The sequence below is a fragment of the Talpa europaea genome, assembly GCF_964194135.1.
Source record: "Talpa europaea genome assembly, chromosome: X".
NCBI classification, from domain to species: Eukaryota; Metazoa; Chordata; class Mammalia; order Eulipotyphla; family Talpidae; genus Talpa; species Talpa europaea.
The window spans coordinates 35916094-35938252 of record NC_140081.1 but is presented as its reverse complement, the minus strand read 5'-3'; the positions used below and the strand labels follow the sequence as shown (position 1 = coordinate 35938252).

Genomic DNA, 22159 nt, shown 5'->3' with positions numbered 1-22159 from the left:
AGCAATATGGAGGTGTCTCAAAACAATAAAAATGGACCTGCCATACAACCCAATAACTCCGCACCTAGGCATCTACTCCAAAAATTCAAAAACACTAATTTGAAGGGATACTTGCACTCCCATGTTTATTGTGGGACTATTTACAATGAGTAGACTAAGATGTGGTATATAAACAGAATGTAATATGCAGCAATCAAAAAAGATAAACATAAGCTCGGTTCCGGCTCTTTGGATCCGCTTCCATCAGTTCTGACGGTCGCTAGTCAGACTCTTGCAGCCAAAATGGTGAAGCAGATTGACAGCAAGGTTGCTTTTTAGGACGCCTTGAATGGTGCAGGAGATAAACTCGTAGTTGTTGACTTCTCGGCCACGTGGTGTGGGCCTTTGCAAAATGATCAAGCCTTTCTTTCACGCCCTCTCTGAAAAGTACACCAATGTGGTGTTCCTTGAAGTTGATGTGGATGACTGTCAGGATGTTGCTTTAGATTGTGAAGTCAAATGCATGCCAACCTTTCAGTTTTTTAAAAAGGGACAAAAGGTGGGTGAATTTTCTGGAGCAAATAAGGACAAACTTGAAGCCACCATTAATGAATTAATCTAATCATGTTTTCTGAGAACCACTCATCGGCTGTAACAACTGTAATTTTTTTTATTTACAAAAACAGATTAAATAGCCAGACTTATTTGCAGCTGTCCCTGATTATACATGAAAATAAAATATTAATTCTACCCTTTTTAAAATTGGTGTCTGACTAGCTTTCAGAATAAATAAATGACTATTAGGAAAAAAAAAAAGATAAACATGCCTCTTGTGGCAACATGGATGAAGCTGGAAGAAATAATGCTAAGTGAAGTATGTCAGAAGGAGAAAGATAAATACCAGATGGTGTCACTTGTATATAGACTATAGAGAAACCAAACTAAGGATCAGATAGGGACAAGCTTGAAAATTAACCCTAAAAAGTTGACTATAGGATTGAAACATTGTGGGGGTAGTGGTGGGAACAAAGGAAAGAAGCACAATGGACTGGTGGTGGACTGTGGGTGATTTGGTGATGGGCACACTACAGTGGCAATACCCGATATCACCTCAATTAAAAATAAATTCAAAAAAAGAAAGGAATTTACCCAAAGGACACAAAAACATTAATTCAAAAGGATGCTTGCACTCCTATGTTCATCGCAGCCTATTTACAATAGCTAAAATATGGAAACCACCTAAATGTCCGAAAACAGATGACTGGATCAAGAAGATGTTTTATATATACACAATGAAGTACTACTCAGCATTCAAAAAAGATAAACTTATGCCATTCACAGCAACATGGATGGAGCTGGAAGGGATTATGTTCAGTGAAATAGTCAGAAGGAAAAAAAGTATCATATGATTTCACTTATAGGAGGAACATAGGAAAACCATACCAAGGATGGGGGCGGGGAGACAAAGCTAGCAGTCAAACCATAAATTGGAAACATTCATCAGGGGAGGGGGAGGGAAAGTGATCAAAATGGGAGGGAAGAACACAAGAGTCTATGGTGATGTTCACAGGTGTCTTGGTGGTGGTAATTTTACGGGGACACCTGAGAGGAGAAATCAAACATTGTACAAAAATGAACAACGATGTAAAATAAAGAAAAATAAAATAAGACCAGGGAATTGAGACTTAACACAAAAGAGACAGGCATGAGCTCTTTGATTCACATGAGATGAAGAGGACATCAAAGATAATGCCTTCAGGGTGTGGACTAGAGAAACTTCCTATTGTTATACGGACACAACAAGGCAGCTTGGCTTTCTATGGGGGATCCATTTTTGTCCTTTATGAATTCTTAACCATATAACTTAGCATCACACATGATTCAAACCTAAACTACTTATATGGCCCCAGAACCTACAACTTGTGAAATTAAAAGATAAATTTGTCTCTGTGGAACCTCTAGCAAATGCAAACATCAAGCCTCTCGGTATGTACATGACAGTAAGACAAACGGAATAGGATTTTCATCAATAAAACCCAGTAGAACATGAACAAAATAAGTCAGAGTCAGCAAACACAACAAATAATAGTATTAAGCCTCCATGAACTTAAGATAATGGAAGAATCAAGTGAGTTAATAAGGTATGTTAAAATTGTTTACATAAAAGAAGAAATAAAAACAAAATACGATTAAAAAATTTAAGGACAGGCAGACCTGAATAAAAGAATCAAAGCAGACTTCTAGAAATGAAAAGTGCAGTAATTGAAATTTTAAGTTCAATGAATTAGTTAAACAGATTAGATACTTTTGAAGAAATAATTTTATTGGAAGACAGATAATAAGAAATTACTCAGCAAATAACACAGAGTATGTGGAGGAGGGAATGAGAAGGTCTCACAAGTGAATAATTGCAGTTGCAGAAGGAATAAATAGAGGGAAAGTGATAAACAACTCCTACTCAACATTTTCATTTGTAAATATATCCAAAGTGCAACTTCCTTCCCCAAACCACTTCATCCCTACCCTCCCTCATATTTGTAGATGGTGATTTCATCCTTCTTGTTACTCGAGCCAAAGACCTTGAGTGTTCCTTGATTCATCTCTTTCTCTCACACCCCATGTCCAAATTTTAAGCAAATCCTGTAGCCTTTTCTTCAACTCGAAAATTAAAAATAGCCTCCTAACCCATCTTCATGATTCCCTGATTCTTTCATTGCTCCCCTACTTTCTAATCTCAATACAGCACCAAAAGGGATCTTTTTCAAAATATAATTCATAGACTTCCACTTGTGAACAGAGGGAGAAGACATACTTTTCCCCATTCAGCCCACCAAATACCTACAACCTTGGGTGTTATATGTAAAACAAACATAAGGGTGTGAATGGTAGAGAGACAGCACCTTTGGGACTAGAAAACCAACATAGTGATGTGTTCCCTTAGCAGTGTATTTCTGTTGTCTGCCTGTTCTGCTCCCTGCTCTGTCTCTGGTGAATCCGCTTACCCTCCCGTGCCTCTGGCCTGTACCCCAGCTCTTGTATAAAAAGAAATCTTTAAAAATAAATAAATAAATATGTAAATTTCAAATGTATAATCAAACAAAACATGTATAGAACTTGTATGCTAAAAACTACAGAATGCTGATGAAAGAAATCAAAGAACTAAATAGATATTATGTGTTGTTTGATTGATTAGAATACTCAAATAATATCAGTACTTCCTAATTGATACATAAGTTGAATGCAATTCCTAACAAAACTCCCAGCAAGACATTTTTTTGAGTAAATAAACAAGATTATTCTAGTATTTGTATGGAAAAGCAAATGAATTAGATTAACTGTAGTGGGTTAAATGTTTGTTCCCCCAAAAGATGTGTCCCCCAAAAACCTGTGAATGTGATTTACTCAGTAAAAGGATCTTTGTGAATGTGATTAACAATCATGAGATGAGCTTATCCTGGATTACGTGGATGGTCCCTGAATGCAATGACGACTATCCTTATAATACACAGGCACAAAGGATAAAGCCACGTGAAGATGGAGGCATAGACTACAATTCTTGCCTATTCCCATCAAGTAACACTAACAAAGTGAATTGGAAGATATGGGAGTGAAAAGCATCAAAAAAAAAAAAAAGAATAGCAGTTGGGCCTCCCCTGTGGCACAGCGGGTTGAGCGCAGCGCTGTGAAGCTGTCCGCAGCCTCTGCAGTGTGAGTTTGATTCCTGGCCGGCCAGGGAGATTCCCTCATGGCCTGGCAGACCGCTCCTGTCTCATCTGCTGCTCCCCTCAGCAGTGTTTTCGGTCCTTCTGCCTGTTCTGCTCCCCACTCTGTCTCTGGTGAATGCTCTCACCCTCCCACACCTCTGGCCTGTACCCAAGTTCTTGTATAAATAAATAAATCTTTAAAAAAAACAGAATAGGGCCTCCCCTGGTGGCGCAGCGGTTGAGGGCTGGGCTGCGAAGATGCCTGCAGCCTCTGCAACACCGGTTCGATCCCCGGCCGCCGGCGAGGGTCCCACATGGCGCGCAGACCTCTCCTGCCGCCCGCTGCTCCCCTCAGCAGTGTACTTCGGTCCTTCTGCCTGCTCTGCTCCCCGCTCTGGCTCTGGTGAATTCTCTCACCCTCCCGCGCTTCTGACTGTACCCAGTGCTTGTATAAATAAATAAATAAATCTTTAAAAAAAAAAAAAGAAAAAGAAAAACTAGCAATTTAAAAAAACAAAAAAAAAAATACTTTAAAAAAAACAGAATATTTATAAAAGAAAATAGAATATTTATAAAAAATCAAAATAATACAAGAAACTCATGGAGCAACAGCAAGAGGAACAATATCCACATCATAGGGGTTCCAGAAGGAGAAGAGAGAGAGAAGGGACAGAAATTATATTTGAAGAAATAGTAGTTGAAAACTTCCTCAAGCTAGGGAAGGAAATAGACATCCAGAACCAGGAAGCTCAAAGAATTTCAAAAAAATAAAACCAGACACCAAGACACATTATAATTAAAATGACATTTTTTCTTTTTTTCCTCATGACCATCCCTTATATCCTCCTTGACCCTTTTGCATTCCGCTCTCATTAGTCTCAGAAACCTCACTTCTTTTATTAATGTCTGCTAGTTTTTACTTTGTTGAATCATCTGCAATGTAAATGTCCAGTATTTCTCTCTTATTCTTACTTGCTCTACTACATATAATTCCCTCTAACTCCTTCCAAGTTGCTGTAAATGGCAGCATTTTTGTCTTTCCTTAGGGATAAATCATATTCCACAAAATAGATTGACCATACCTTCTTGATCCTATCGTCAACTGATGGACAGCAAAGCTGCTCCCATGTCCTAGCTATTATAAATAATGCTACAATAAATATTGTAGAGCATATAGTCTTTGGATTAATGGTTTCAAGTTCTTTGGATAAATTCCCAGGAGTGGGATTGTTGGGTCATACAATATCTCATAGTTTTTTAAGGTAAAGCCATTTCCATAATGATTAGACCAGTTTACATTCCCACCAATAATGTAATAGTGTTACTTTCTCCACATCTTTTCCATCACTTGTTTTTGGGGATAGTTTTCAAGTTTGCCATTCTAACAGATGTGAGATATGTCATTATGGTTTTAGCCTGAATTGCTCTTATTGGAAGATGAACATTTTTTAATGTATATGTTCAGTTTCTGGATATCCTTTTTGGTGTATTGTCTATTCAGAACAGCTATCCATAGATTAACTGGATTATTTGATATTTTTTGTTATTGAATTGCATAAGTTCTTTTATTTGCCTAGCTGACAAAATAAGTTTCAATTAATTCATGAAAATTGAAATCATTTTCAAGAATTTTCTCTCATCACAATGGCATGAAACTAGAAATCAGCAAAATAAAGAACACAGGAAAATTCTCAAATATGTGGTGACTAAAGACTTGCTACTAAATTACTATTATGTTAATGAGGAGATCAAGGGAGAAATGAAAAATTATCCAAAAAAAACAATTATGAAGATACAAGATATCAGGATCTTTGGGATACAGCAAAGGGAGTGCTAAATGGGAAGTTTATAACAATACAGGCCAACATTGAGAAATGAGGAAAAGTTCAAATAAATAACTTTACAGCTTAATGCTCTAGAAAAACAAGGTAAAATGAAACCAAACCCACTGGAAGGGAGGAAATGATAAAAGAGCAGAAATAAAGGAAATTAAATTTAAAAGGCAATGCCAAATATCAATGAAACCAAAAGCTGGTTCTTTAGAAAGATAAACAAAATTCACAAACCTCTTATGAGGGTCATTGAGAAAAAAAGAGAAAACTAATAGAATCAGAAATTAAAGAGGAGAGGTTACAACAGACATCCCAGAAATACAAGGGATTATAAGAGACAACTATGAATATCTTTATGCCAATCAATTTGATAATCTGTAACACATGGACAAATTCTTAGAATCATAAAAACTTCCACATATGAAACATAAAGCAATAGAAAAATCTAACTGATCAATTACAAGCAAAGAAATTGAAAAAGTAATAAAAGTCTCCCAAAAAACTTAAGTCCAGGACCAGATTGTTTTGCTAATGAGTTCTACCAAACTTTCAAAGACAAATTAATCCTAACATTCTCAAACTCATCCAAAAAATTGAATACGAGGGAAGGCTTCCAAACACTATTTTAGGTCCCATACCTCTTATGATATCAAAATATGTACAAGGATATCACAAAAAAGAAAACTACAGACCAATATCCCCAATGAACATAGACGCAGATTCTCAACAAAATCTTAGCTAGTTGAGTTCAACAATACATTAAAAGCAATCATATGTGATGACCAAGTGGAATTTATTCTAGGGATACAAGGACAATACATGTGAAAAGTGATCAATGCAATTTATCAAAACAACAAAAGGAAAAATAACAGTCATATGATCATATCAACAGATACAGAAAAAAACACTCAACATTATCCAACATCCATTTATGATAAGAGTCTCAAAAAGACCACATATGAGAAATCCACAGCTAATGTCATACTCAAGGGAGAAAAACAGAAAACATTTCCTCTAAGATCAGGTACAAGACAAGGATGTCCACTTTCACCACTATTATTCAATGTATTATTGGAAGTCTGGCTACAGCAACTTGACAAGAGAAAGATACAAAGGGAATACAATTTGAGAAAGAAGAATTAAAACTATCACTATTTGCAGATGAAGTGATAATATACATAGAAAACCCTACAGATATCACAAGAACCCTACTAGAAATAATGCCAGTGCAATAACGCATCAGGCTGAAAAATAAATATACAAAAAATGTTTTGCATTCTGATAAGGAAACAATGAACCAGAAAAGAAAGATCAAGAAAACAATCCCATTTACAAATGTGTCATAAAGAATTAAATACCTAGGAAAAAATTAAAGGATGTGAAAGTTATACAGTGAAAACATTAAGACATTAAGACCCTGGGGAGGCAAACCAGAGTGGCCAGAGACCTTGCTACCTTCAGTGGGACCCCACCAGTTCCTGCCCAGACCAGCAGCGGATTCACTTTCTGTGAGATCCAGTCAGTCTCTAACTGGAGTTATGAGATCCTGGACCTGCATCAAGGAGGGTATCAGAGCAGCCAGAGACCTTGAACTTCTGCAACACTGCCAACTTCCATAAGACCATGCCAGTTCCTGGCCAGAACTGCAGAGACCTGGCAACTTGCTGCAGAGCCCACCAGTGCCCACTCACATCAGTGAGGCCTAAGACCCATGTCTGGGAGTGTGCCAGAGCAACAAGAGACATCAAAAGACCCACCAGTCCCCATCCAGACCAGCAGAAGCCTTGCAACTTCCTGCAGGATCCAGCTAGCACCTGCCCAGACTGGCAGAAATCTGGTGACCTTTTACAGGAGTCCTTCAGAGACTTCCTGGACCTACAAAGACCTTGTGAATTCCCACAAGATCCCCAACAGCACCCACATAGAATGATGAGACCCCAGACCTTCAACGGGGAGTGAGCCAGAGTGACCAGAGGCCTCATGACATTCCATGAGTCCCATCAGTGGCTTACCCATATAGGTGAGAAACCTGACCAGTGAGGGGGAAGGAGCCACAACAAAGAAAACTCCACATACAACAGCTGGACTCCAAAGATAATGATGGGCAGAAGGAAAAAACCAGCAAATGGCAACATGAGTCTTCAAGGGAATAGTACAATACTGAGAGAGAAAAATCTCCAGACTCCCCACTCATAGGCATGGAAGATATATTTTCCCTATCAGATACAGACTTTAGAATTGCATTATTCAAATAAATGGAAGAATGCTCAGAAAAACAAATGAATGTCTTTAGAATTTAAAGCAATGAACTGAAGAAAGTAAATGCAATAATAAGATAAAAAGGGAGTTTCAGGATTTCAAAAAAATACAAGAAATGAAAAACTCGGGAGAAGGTCAATGGTAGTAGAATAGATCAAGTGGAACAATGATCAGTGTAATTGAAGATGCAGATGTAAAGAAGGAAAGAAAGAAACGAAATTTTTAAAAATGAAAAAACATTCTGAGAACTGAAACCAAGAGAAAAGGCAACATAAGAATCATGGAACACCAGAGAGGGAAGAGAGAGAGGAAGAAACAGAAAGTGTATTTAAAGAAATAGTAGAGGAAAACTTGTGAACCGAAAAAAGGGAATAAATGTAAAAATCCCAGAAGCTAAAAGAACCCCAGCATACCAGCTAAAATGAGATAAACAAAAAGATATACAGTAGTGAAATTTCCAAAAATTCAGGACAAAGAAAGAATACTGAAGCTGGCAAAGGGGAAGAAGGAGATAACATATAAATGTACCCCAATCTGGCAAACATCACATTTCTCTGAATAAACACTGTGAGCAAGGAGAGACTGGAATGGAGTATTCTAAATACTGGAAGAGAAAATCTGACAGCCGAGAATACCTTATCCTGTAAGATTTTGTGTCAGATATGAGGGAGGAATAGAGGCTTATTGAGACATAGAGAAACTCAAGGAATTTGCAAACACTAAATCACCCCTCCAAGAAATACTGAAAGAACTTATATGTTGATACCAAAAAGAGCTAAATAAAGAAGTAGATTTATGCACAAAAGTTAAGAATAAAATGGCAGCAAATACAAATGGAATCACCAGTTAAAAATACACAGAGTATCTAGTTGATTCAGGAAACAGAATCTAACTTTCTGCTGCCTCCAAGAGACACACTTAAACTCCAAAGACAAACAGGCACAAAGTAAAGGGTTGGAAAAACAATCCTACAAGCAAATGGGTCCCTAAAGAAGGCAGGGGCAACCATAATTATATCAGACAAAATAGATTTCCAGTTAAAAAAGGTAACAAAAGACAAGGAGGGCCACTATATAATGATAAAGGGAAGAGCATATCAAGAAGACATAATACTCATCAATGTATATGCACCAAATGAAGGAATACCGAAATACATTAGTCAACAACTATCAACTCCAAACAAACGTAGGAGAATAATTTAGTGTTAGGAGAATTCCTCAGCCCACTGTTACCAATGGACTGATGAACTACACAGAGTATAAACAGGGAAATAATAGCCTAAATAGAGAATTAAAGCTCATGGACCTCATGGATATAAACAAGGCACTGCACCTCCAAAAAACAGAATACACATTTTTCTCAAGCATACACGGGATAGTCTGAGGAACAGACCACATTCTGGGACACAAAATAAATATCAATATTTTCACAAAGATTGAAATCATACCCAATATCTTAGACCATAAATGTATCAAATTAGAAATCAACTATCAAAATAAAGCAGGGAAATCTTTAAATACAGGGATCCTGAATAATATACCATTGAAGACCACTGGGTTAATAAGGAAATCAAAGAGGAAATTAAAAACTACCTTGATCAACAGTGGGTCCCAGGAAACTGCAGGCCTGTCTGCAAGGCTGTTGGAAGCCGGCAACTGCATGATCCCCTTCCAGAACAGAGTAAAGGCAGAGGGAGGGCTCCTCAAACAAATGTGAGCAGGAAAGCGTGGGCCTGCCTATAAGGTTTGTTGGAGGCTAGTGGCCCCTTGCCCCCCCATTTGGAACTGAGTAAAGGAAGGGGGAGGGCTCTGCAAATAAAGGTGAGCAGTGGGACCCAGGAAAACACAGGCCTGACAACAGGTTTTTGGGAGGCTGAGATCTTGTGCCCCCCTTCCAGAACTGAGTAAAGGCAGAAGGAGGGCTTGGCCATCAAGGTAAACAGTGAGTCCCTGGAAAGCATGGTCCTGCCTGCAAGGCTGTTGGAGGCTGACCACCCATGGCTCCCTTTCAGAACTGAGTAAAAGTAGAGGGAGGGCTCTGCCATCATGGTAAACAGTTGGTTCCAGGAAAGCATGGGCCTGCCTGCAAATCTGTTGGAGGCCAGAGACCCCTTACAGAAATAAGTAAAGCAGAGAGAGGGCTCCAAAACAAAGGTTAAGATGGGACCGCAGGGGAAGAGACCAGCAGCATATAGAGACTCAGTGAACTTCAGGGATAGCAGCTATCTACCCATCCACAGCATCACTAACCTTGTGGAATCTGGCATGACAATGCTAGACTCAATTTGGCTACCAGTTCCCAACATCCCAGTAGAAGCACCAGTGCCCACCAGTACCAGTGGCACATTGGCCCAGTGCATAGAACAAATTAGAAAACAAACAACATAGCCTCCCCTGGTGGCGCAGGCAGTTGAGCGCCACACTGTGAAGCTGCCCGAAGTCTCTGCAGCACCGGTTCAATCCCAGCCTGCCAGCAAGGGTCCCACATGGCGCGGCAGACCTCTCCTGTCACGCCCACTGCTCCCCTCAGCAGTGTATTTAGTCACTCTGCCTGTTCTGTTCCCTGCTCTGTCTCTGGTGAATCCTCTCACCCTCCCGCGCATCTGGCCTGTACCCCAGTTCTTGTATAAAATAAATAAATAAATCTTTAAAAAAAAGAAACAAAGAAAACAAACAACACGGAGAAGGAAAAATACAAATAACCAAGCAAGTCCTCTGAGGAAGAACACACCACAAAAAGAAAATCAGCCCTCAGAACTCAACAAAAATGACATGGAAGAACTTCTCTGCCTGCCAAATAGAGAATTTAGAATCTCCATGATTAAAAAATATAAAGAAGATGAAAAGGAAAAGAATATTATGAGAAATATAATTAATGAAATAATGAAATTGAGTCTTTAAAGAAGGAAATGAAGGAAACACAGGATATTAAAAGATTAATGGAGGAGCTAAAGAATGCTGGGGAAAGTAACAGAATGATGAAATGGAAAAACAAATTAGTACCTTGAAGAAACATATAAAAAAGAACCAAAAAAGGAAAGAGAAGAACAAAAGAAAAAGAAGAAGAAACACTTTGAGAACTATCTGATACCATGAAGAAAGGAAATATTAGAGATATAGGAATCCTAGAGGGTGAGAAGAAAGAAAAAGGAACTGAAAAATTATTCAAGGAGACAATCAGAGAGAACTTCCAAGCATGAAGAAAGAGTAGAAAATAGACATACAGGAAGCTAGCTGAACACCAAATTACCAAATGAAAGGAAAACTAAGGCAAGATACAAAATAGTGAAGCTTCCAAGAGTCCAAGACAAGGAAAAAATAATGAAGTTGATGAGGAGGAAGAAACAGATGACCTATAAAGGAAAACCAATCAGGCTGACATCCAACTTCTCCAAGAAACACTATGGGTAAGAAGAGAATGGAGTGACACATTAAAAAATCTCAAGTCAACATGCCAAGCAAAAATACTTTATCCCACAAAGCTATTCTTTCTCTATGAAAGAAAAATAGGGACCTTCTCAGAAAACAGAATCTCCAAAAATACATTACTACTAAACCCCCACTCCAAAAATTAATACAAGAAGGCCTAAAGCCAAAACCAACAGAGGAATGAATAGGAAGAACAGAATAAGTCTCTGGAAAAAAAAAACTGGCAAATACAGACACCAACATATAAATATTAACTCTAAATGTAAGTAGACTAAGCTCATTAAAAATACACAGAGTAACAGGCTGGATCAAAAAACAAAAGCCAACCTTCTTCTCGCTCCAGGAAACACATTTAACCACAAAAGATAAGCACAGGCTGAAAGCAAAAGGTTGGGAAAAAAACCCTACAGGCAAATGTACCAAAAAAGAAGGGAGAAACAGATATATTTATATGAGATGAAATAGACTTCAAAATGAAAAAGGTACAAAGAGATACAGATGGTCACCACATTATGATTAAGGGGACAATACATCAGGAAGATACAACACTCATCAACATACACTCACCAAATGAAAGAGCACCAAAATATATCAGATAGCTATTATTATCTCTGAAAACAGACATCAGAGAAAACACTTCAATACACCACTATCAACAATGGATAGATCAATGAGACAAATATAAGTAAGGACACTAAATCTCTAAATAAGGATCTAGACCTCATGGGCTTAACTGACATCTATAGAACACTAAACCCAAAAAAATCTGAGTACACATTTTTCTCAAGTGCACACATATCATTCTCCAGGATCGATCACATACTGGGACACAAGACAAACATCAACAGATACACCAAGACTGAAATCATGCAAACCATCTTCTTTGACCATGAAGGCATTAAACTAGAAATAAACCATGAAAAGAAGGCAAGAAACCCTCCCATCTCATGGAGATTGAAATTCACAGTTAATATTTATATGTTGGTGTCTGTATTTGCCAGTTGGTTTTTTTTTTTTTTTTTCGAGAGACTTATACTGGAAGACCACTGGACTAATGAGGAGATCTAAGAAGAAATTAAAAAATACTTTCAGTTGAATGACAAAGAGGACAAACAATTTCCTAAACGTATGGGATGCAGCAAGAGCAGTAATAAGAGGAAAATATATACCAGTACAGGCTCACATCAAGAAGAAGAAAGAACTCAGAGAAACAACCTAATCACACATCTCAAAGAACTACAAAAAGAATAAAACAACAAAAAAAACCCTAAAACCAGTAGAAGAAAGGAAATAATAAAAATTGAAGCAGAAATAAATGAAATAGAAACTAAAAAAAAAAATAATCCAAAAGATCAATGAAACCAAAAGTTGGTTCTTCAAAAAAATAAATAAAATAGACAAACCCCACCCAGGATCACAGAGGAAAAATGGGAGAAAACACAAATAAATAGGATCACAAATGAAAGAGGAGAAATCACAACAGGCACAGCAGAAATCAAAATAATAATCAGAAACTACCATGAAGAGTTATATGCAAACGAATTCAACAACCTAGACGAGATGGACAAATTCCTACAACTTTACAATCACCCTAAGCTAGATAAAGAAGAAATAGAACACCTAAGCAGACCAATTACAAGCAGTGAAATTGAAATGGTAATCAAAACCTCCCCCCCAAAACAAAAGCCCAGGACCGGATGGATTTACAAATGAATTCTACCAAACATTCAGAAACAAACTAGTGCCTATCCCTCATAAACTCTTTAAAAAAATTGAGAAGGAAGGGATGATACCAAACATGATCTATGAAGACAACATTACACTAATACCAAGACCAAACAAGGACAACACAAAAAAAGAAAACTCCAGGCCAATCTCTCTAATGAACACTGATGCAAAAATCCTCAACAAAATTTTAGCTAAGAGAATCCAACAATGTACACATAAGATAATTCACCATGACCAAGTAGGTTTTATTCCAGGGACACAAGGATGGATCAACATCTGAAAATTAATTAATGTAATCCAACACATCAACAAAAAGAAACATAAAACCATATGATAATATCAATAGATGCTGAGAAAGCTTTCAACAGACTACAACACCCATTTATGATAAAGGCCCTTGAAATTCTCGGGATACAAGGAACATACCTCAATATCCTAAAGGCCATATATGACAAGCCCATATTCAATATCATTCTCAATGTTGAAAAGTTAAAAGCATTTCCATTCAGATCTGGAACAAGACAAGTATGTCCACTCTCACCACTGCTTTTCAATATAATACTGGAAATCCTAGATAGAGCAATAAGGCAAGAGAAAGACATACAAGGAATCCAAATAGGGAAGGAAGAAGTCAAACCATCACTATTTACAGATGATATGATAGTATACATAGAGAACCCCAAACACTCCATAGAAAATCTAATCAAACTAATCAATCAGTTTAGTAAAGTAGCAGGATACAAAATCAACACACACAAATCAGTAGCCTTCCTATACACAAACAATCAATCTGAAGAAGAAGAAATCAAGAAAAACATCCCTTTTTACTATTGAAACTAAAAAAAAAAAAATCAAATACTTGGGAATAAACCTAACAAAAGGTAAAGGACCTATACAAAGAAAACTATAAAACACTGTTAAAAGAAACAGCAGAAGTCACAAAGAAATGGAAAGACATCCCCTGCTCATGGATTGGAAGAATAAACATTATTAAAATGGCCATCCTACCCAAAGCAATATACAGATTCAATGCTATTCCAATAAAAATTTCAATGACATTCTTCAAAGAAACAGAGCTAATATTGATGAAATTCATATGGAGCCACCAAAAACCCCAAATAACCAAAGCTCTGCTGACTAAAAAGAAGGGAAATGGAGGTATCACACTCCCACACTTCAAACTATATTACAAAACCATGATAATTAAAACTGTATGATACTGGAACAAAAAAGACACACAGACCCATGGAATCGAATGAAAAACCCAGAAATAAACTCACAGATTTATGGACAACTTATCTTTGTCAAAGGAGCAAAGAATGTGCAATGGAACAAAGACAGTTTGTTCAAAAAATGGTGCTGGGAAAACTAGACTGCTACATGCAAAAGAATGAAGCTAGACTACTTCCTCACACCATGCACAAAACCAACTCAAAATGGATAAAGGAATTATACATAAGTTCTGAAATCATAAAATATATAGAAGAATATATAGGCAAAACACTACACGACATACATCTCAGTAACATCTTTAAAGACACATCACCTAAAGCAAAAAAAAGTGAAGGAAAAGATAAACAGCTGGAGACTCCCTAGTGGTGCAAGGGGATAAGCACCGCTATGAAGCAATCCGCAGCCTCTGCGGCACGAGTTCGATCCCCGGCAGGGCAGGGAGCAACCCACATGGCAAAGCAGACTGCTCCTGACTTGCTTGCTGCTCCCCTCAGCAGTGTATTTCAGTCAGTCTGACTGTTCTGTTCCCCACTCTGTCTCTGGTGAATCCTCTCAACTCCCACATCTCTGGCCTGTACCCCAGCACTTGTTTGCATAAATAAATAAATCTTTAAAACAAAAGATAAACAGCTGGGACTATATCAAAAGAATGAAGCTTGACTTCCTCACACCATGCACAAAAACCAACACAAAATGGATTAAAGAACTAGACAAATATATAGAAGGAAATATAGGCAAAATGCTACATAACATACACCTCAGTAACATCTTTAAAGACACATCACACATCAGTGATAGTGAAGGAAAATATAAACAGCTGGGACTACATCAAATTAAAGAGCTTCTGCACAGCAAAAGAGACATTAACCAAAACAAAGAAACAACCTACTGATTGGTAGAAAATATTTGCACATAACACCAATGATAAGGGACTTTTCACAAAAATCTACAAAAAACTGATGAGACTCAACAAAAACAAGATACTTCTCCAAGAGGAAATGCAAATGGCCAACAGGCATATGAAAAAATGTTCAACATCCCTTATAATCAGGGAAATGCAAATCAAAACTACAATGAGATACCATCTTACACCAGTCAGAATGGCACATATTAAAAAAACTAGCAACAACAAATGTTGGCGAGGATGTGGAGAAAAAGGAACTCTCCTGCACTGTTGGTGGGAGTGCAAACTGGTCCAACCACTATGGAAAGCTGTATGGAGATTGTGCAACATGCTAAACATGGAGCTTCCATATGACCCAGCAATTCCACTCCTAGGTATTTACCCAAAAGACACAGAAACTAGTTCCAAAGGGCACCTGCATCCCTACGTTTATAGCAGCACTATTTACAATAGCTAAGCTATGGAAACAACCCAAATGCCCCAAAATAGATGACTGGATCAAGAAGATGTGGTACATAAACACAATGGAATATTAATCAGCAATCAAAAAAGATAAACTCATGCCATTTGCATCAACATGGATCAGCCTGGAAGGGATCATGCTCAGTGAAATAAACCAGAAAGAAAAAGAGAGGCACGGCCCTGGCTTCCACGTGAAGACAAGGAAAAAAAAATGGCAAGTGCCTGTGACAACCTGAATGTGTCAGATAAACTCAATGAAGCTGGCAATTTGCCCAAATGGGAAAGTTAGAAGGACAGGGCATGGGATGAAAGCCATCAGAACCCTGCTACCTTCCACCACCCACAAAGCCAGCTCACTGCGACCAACAGAAAGGAGAAAGAAGCTGGAGACCAGACACGGGGGAGAAGCCCGGAAACACTGGTCCACACTTAATGGCAGGAAAGACATCAGGAGGAGCCTCATAGGGCTAGTTCGTGGTCCCTCAGGTGGATGGAGCCCTCAGAAGCCCTATCATCCACCCAGCTGCCTCAAAGGCCCTGAAAAACTCTCACACCCCCCACTGCAGTTCAATCAGTACCATTTTGCTTTCCTACCTTTGTTTTTTTTTCTTTTTTCTTTCTTTTTTCTGTTTCATCTTTCTTTTTTTCTTTCTTTCCCCTTTGTTAAAACACCACAAAGAAGATAGCGCTTCCCAGTGGAGATCTCAGGGAGCCACCAGAGTCCTGAGAAGCAGACCTTCCCCCATCTGTCTGTGTGTTTGTCTATTGCTCAGTTGCTTGTCTGCCGTTCCTTCCCGTCTTTCCTAGTTCTGGTTTCTGATTCTTCTATTTCTCCTCTTTAACCCCTTAACATTACCTTCACAACTTTCACTTCTCTCTCTGTTACATTCTCTCCTCTCCTTCTTCCTCTTTCCTCTTCCCCGTATATAACCCTTGCTTTTTTCTCTCACCTTCATTCCTTTTACACCTCTGTACCATTTTCCTCTTTCCTCTTATCCCTTCTCTCACTCCTTATTCTCTTTCAATCCCAATATTCATCTGAGACATGCCTGGAGGGACCTAGCAGCTCAACAGAGAAATACATCCCACTCAGCCTATAGGCACCTCCCAGTGGACTTGACCTCAGCGTGTTTCTGGAGGCACAGGGCTCCACACGAGATTCTGGAATACCAATTACTAAGACATCAGAGCCCAACCTATGCAGTGGTGGGTCTGGAAAAGCAGGGGCTCCTGGAGCAAAGCACAGCTCAGAACAACATCTACCATAATGAGCCCTAGGGCAAGTTAAGGATAATTAAGCAGCTTCAAGGGCAGTGCAGGGACTTTAGGAGAGTCAAGGAAGACTCCAGAGATAAGGGCAACAAATTCCAAAGGGGACTAATCAAACACCCCAGGACTAAGGTCAACAGAACATTCCAAATCAAGGACAATGAAGAAAAAAGGTAATGGCTGGGACAGAGAGAATTAGTTCTGGGCACAGAGACATTTAGGCAGTGAGTGAGACCACCAAGAACTAACCAATCACAAAGAGACTGGTGGAGCTTTAAAATAATTAGGGGAAAAAGGTATATATTCCTTGAGTCACGACTCTACTATGGCTTCCTTGCCCCTCCCTGGCCTTGTTCCACTGGCCAGGGAGTCCCACTTTATTTCTGATCCTTTTCTCCTCAATAAACTTTTTCTTTCTCTAAATAAATCTACCTCTTCTCACTTGCTAGCCTGGGCATCTATGATTTCCTGTAGCGGCTTCGTGAGACACCAACCTGTGGTGGTCTAGTGGCTGGGACTCAGAGCTGCCACTGCAGCTTGGGATCCATTCCTGCCTGGGAGACTAGGCCTGAAAACCTGAGATTCTGGTATCAATAACAGAAGAGTATCCAGACGAGTACCCAGACACAGCAGCTCAAACACCAGGCAGACACACCCACACCTCAGGAAGAGAAAGCAGAAGATATGCCCACCAGTACCAGCAGTACCAGGACACTACTAACAGAGTAAAGTCGAAGGCTAAAAATGGAAAGAAAGAAAAATACCAGTGATCAAGCAGACTCTTCCAGGAACAATACACCACAGAAAGAAAGTCAACCTCCATAACCTGATAATATGGACACAGAAGAATATCTCTACTTAACGGACAAAGAATTTGAAAAGGCCATGATAAAAACAATCAAAGAATGAAGAGAAAATGCAGAAAGAGAAAAGAATATTATCAGTGATCTGAGGAAGAAAGTGAAGGAACTGGAGGAGATCCAGAGATTAGTGGAGGAGTTCAAGAATTTTGACAAAAGCCATGAAAATAAATGGAAGAAATGGAAGAACGAATCCGTACTCCTGAAGATACAGGCATAAAAAGAACCAAAAAAGAAAAGTAAAGAGAAGTACAAAGGAAAAAGAATGAAAAATCACTTTGAGTACTCTCTGACACCATGAGGAAAGGAAATATAAGAGTTATAGGTATCCCAAAAAGTGAGGATAGAGAACAAGGCACTGAGAAACTATTCAAGGAGATAATTGAAGAGAACTTCCAAAGCATGAAGAAGGAAATGAAAATAGATACACAAGAAGCTAGAAGGACTCCAAGTTACTACAATGAAATGAAAACTACAACAAGACACATAATGGTAAAGTTTCCAAAGGTCCAAGAAAAGGAAAAAATAATGAAACTGATGAGGATGAAGAAACAAATGATGTACAAAGGAAAACTAGTCAGGCTGATATCAGACTTCTCCGAAGAAATACTAGGGGAAAGAAGAGAATGGAGGGACATACTTAATAAACTCCAGGTAAACAAATTCCAAGCAAGAATACTCTATCCTGCAAAGAATACTCTCCTTCCTTTTTGATGGAAAAATAAAAATCTTCTCAGACAAACAAAAATCTCTAGAGATACATTATTATTAAAACCCCAGTTCAAAAAATATTACAAGAAACCCTAGAGCTAAAACCTACAGAGGAATGAATAGGAAGAATAGAACAAGGTAAGGAATAGAATTACAATAAGGCAATCAAAATGGCAAATATGGATGCCAGTGTATCAATATTAACTATAAAGGTAAATGGCCTTAACTCATCAATAAAATGACACAGAGTAGCAGGCTGGATTAAAAAACAGAATCCAACCTTTGGCAATCTACAGGAAACACATTTAACTACAAAAGATAAACATAGACTGAAAGTAAACAGATGGAAAATAATCATACAAGCAAATGAACCAAAAAGAAGGTAGGAACAGCTATATGCACAGAAGATAAAATAAACTTCAAACTAAAAAAAGGTTAAAAGAGACACAATTGGTCACTACATTATGAATAAGGGGACAATACTTCAAGAAGACATAATACTCATCAACATACACTCACCAAATGAAGGAGTAGCAAAATATATCAAACAATTATTATCATCTCTGAAAATAGACATTAGAGAAAACACATATGTAGTAGTAGACTTTAACCCACCATTCTCACCAATGTTGATCAAAGACACAAAAAATGAGTGAGGACACTAGAGCTGTAAATAAGGACCTAGATCTCATGGGCTTAAAAGAATTCTATAGGACACTGCACCCAAAAAAATCTGAGTACACATTTTTCTCAAGTGCACATAGATCATTCTCCAGGATTGATCACAAACTGGGACGCAAGACAAACATCAGCAGATACACTAACTGAAATCACACCAACAACCTTCTCTGAACATGAAGGCATCAAACTAGAAATGAAACATAAAAAGAAAGCAAGGAACCCTCCTACCTCATGGAGATTGAAGCCCACACTATTGGAAGACCATTGGCTCGATGAGTAGATAAAAGAAGAAATTAAAAAATACCTTGAGATGAATGTTAATGAGGACACAACTCTCCAGAACATATGGAACACAGCAAAAGCAGTTATAAGAGGAAAATATATAGCAATGCAAGCTCACATCAAGAAACAAGAAAGAACTCAAAGAAAAAACCTAATCTCCTACCCTAAAGAACTGGAAAAAGAACAACAAAAAGCACAAAAGCCAGTAGAAAAAAGTAAATAATAAAAATCAAAGCACAAATAAATGAAATAGAAGCTAAGAAAACAATTCAAAAGATCACTAAAACCAAGACGTCATCAACATGGCGGCGAGGAAAGGCTGTGAGTAAGATCTCCCATAAAAAAAGTTAATAGGGAGGAAAAGCGACAGGTCCCTGAGAGAACTGGGACACGGAAGATAAACAGGTGACTCTGGCAAACTGCCTGAAGAAGAAAGTTGCCATAAAAGAGGACTAGAAGAGAGGAAAGCTCAGAACCCTGCTACCCTCCCCAACCCAAAAAGTCAGCACTCTCCGACCAACAGAAAGGAGGAAAAAAAAAAAACTAAAACAGCCAACAAGAACAAACTAGGCATCAAGCGGGACTGTGAGTGGAAAAGAACTAGTTCAGCCACAGCAACCTGTGAACTGGATCTGTGGAGAACCATGCAGGATTCGCCATGGTGGTGAGCAAACTGCTCCAGGCGCCACTGGAGAAAAATAAAGACTCCCAGGAGAACTACAAATAGCCCAAGGCCAGCTGGTAAGCTTGTGCAGAAAAGCAGCCTGCATGAAAAGCATACGCGGATCTGGGCTGCCCAGGTCCCCGCGCCTGCGACCTAGGCTTGCGGGGAGACACCTGGGGGCCCTCATTGAGGTGAATGTCTCTCACTGAGTAATCAGAAACCAGGCACCCAGACACCGGAGCGGGATGCAAAAGGCGCCATTTCTGCGGACACTGAACTGGGCTACAGCCTGCATCCTAATCCTGAGGACTTTGGGAACTGAGACCCAGGGCACGAAATTTGGGGTGTGGGATCCCCACAACGGTGAGGCACAAGGCAGACACAGTACCCCCACGCCGTTGAGGCTCTCCACGCCACTCCTACTCTGTTTCCCCAGACACACGGGGGTTAAAAACAGTTCCCGAAGGATACTAGGAAAGATCCTGGTGCAACCTAGTGACCAGAAAAAAAATCACCAACACCCTACTCTTGGAAACCTGGGATCACAAAAACACTGTCAGGCTCTGAGAGAGGGTGGGCCACCTAAACAGGGGTAAGGAGGGAAATAAGGCATGGAGCAAGACCCCATCCTGGGACTGAGAGCTAGGCACAGGATCCAGGGCGTGGGACGCGCCATAGCAGTGGGCACTGCACAGGGTGACAGCCAGCATTTTGGATCCGATAGCCCTGCAACGGAGACCTAGAGTGCAGACTTCAGGGCGTGGGATCCATACAGCTGTGGGCACAACACCTGGTGAACACAGGGCAGACACAGCACCTGGCTTGAATAAGAGCCCCTGTGTTGAGGTGCTCCCCTGCACCACCCCTCCTCTACTCAGAGAACCACTGGGAAAAAGCACAGGTCAGCAAGTACAGGTCTCTGGCGCCACCTTGTGACCAGAACTAAATTACCAACTACCTGATTCTCTGTTGGAACTGAGTAAATTACAGAGGGAGGGAACCATGAAGGACAGAGCCCAGCAACACAGCATCAACACCCTGGTGGAGTTTTGGCCTACCAGTGCTGGTCTCAGTCTGGTAAACAGTTTCTAACACCCTTAAAGGAGCACTCCAAAGAGATACCCGCCAACACCAGTGGCTCAACATCCCAACACATACAACTAATTAGAAAGCAAACAACAGGGAGAAGAAAAAATATAAATAACCAAGCAAGGCAGCAGGAGGACACACCACATAAAGAGACACAGTCTCCAGAGCTCAATGATGACATGGTAGAACTTCTCGGGCTATCAGATAGAGAATTAATAATCATCCTGATTAAAAAGCAGAAAGAAAACGAAAACGAAAAAAATGAGTTGAGACAAATAATCACTGAATGGAAGAATGAAACTGAGACCTTAAGAAAGGAAAGAAAAGAAATGCAGGAGATAAAAAGATTACTAGAAGAGATAAAGAACTCTGGGAAGAGCAATGAAAAAAGAATCTATGAAATGGAAGAACGGATCAGTACTATCAAAGATACAGAAATAAAAAGAGCCAAAATAGAAAAGGAGAGAGAAGCGTAAATGAAGCAGTATGAGGAGAATCCTAGACAATTATCAGACTCCATGAAGAGAGGAAATGTAAGAGTTACAGGAATTCCAGAAGGTGAGGACAGAGACAAAGGAACTGAAAAATTATTCAAGGAGATAATTGAAGAAAACTTCCCAAGCATGATAAAGGAGATGAATATAGACATACAGTTAGCTAGAAGAACTCCCAATTACCATAATGAAAAGAAAACTACAACAAGACACCTAATAGTAAAGCTTGCAAGAGTCCAAGACAAGGAAAAAATAATGAAACTGGCAAGGGGGAAGAAACAGATAACTTATAAGGGAAAATCAATCAGGTTAACTTCTGACTTCACTGAAGAAACATTATGGGCAAGAAGAGAATGGAGTAACATATTCAGCAAACTTCAAGATAGCAAATCCCAACCAAGAATACTTTACCCTGCAAAGCTGTCCTTCATCTATGAAGAAAAAATATGGACCTTCTCAGATAAACAGAAACTCCAGAAATTCATTACAACTAAACCCCCACTACAAAAAATTCTAGAAGAAGTCCTAAAGCCAAAACCAACAGAGGTATGAACAAGAAGAACAGAATAAAGCAAGGAAT

At 39.0% G+C, this 22159-nt stretch overlaps 1 pseudogene across 1 annotated transcript; it reads left to right on the top strand.

The window, feature by feature from the left end:
• Positions 1-282: 282 nt before the first annotated feature.
• On the top strand, positions 283-601 carry LOC311186854 (thioredoxin-like; annotated as a pseudogene). Its single transcript has one exon. The product of its transcript is annotated as a thioredoxin-like (transcript).
• Positions 602-22159: the final 21558 nt, after the last annotated feature.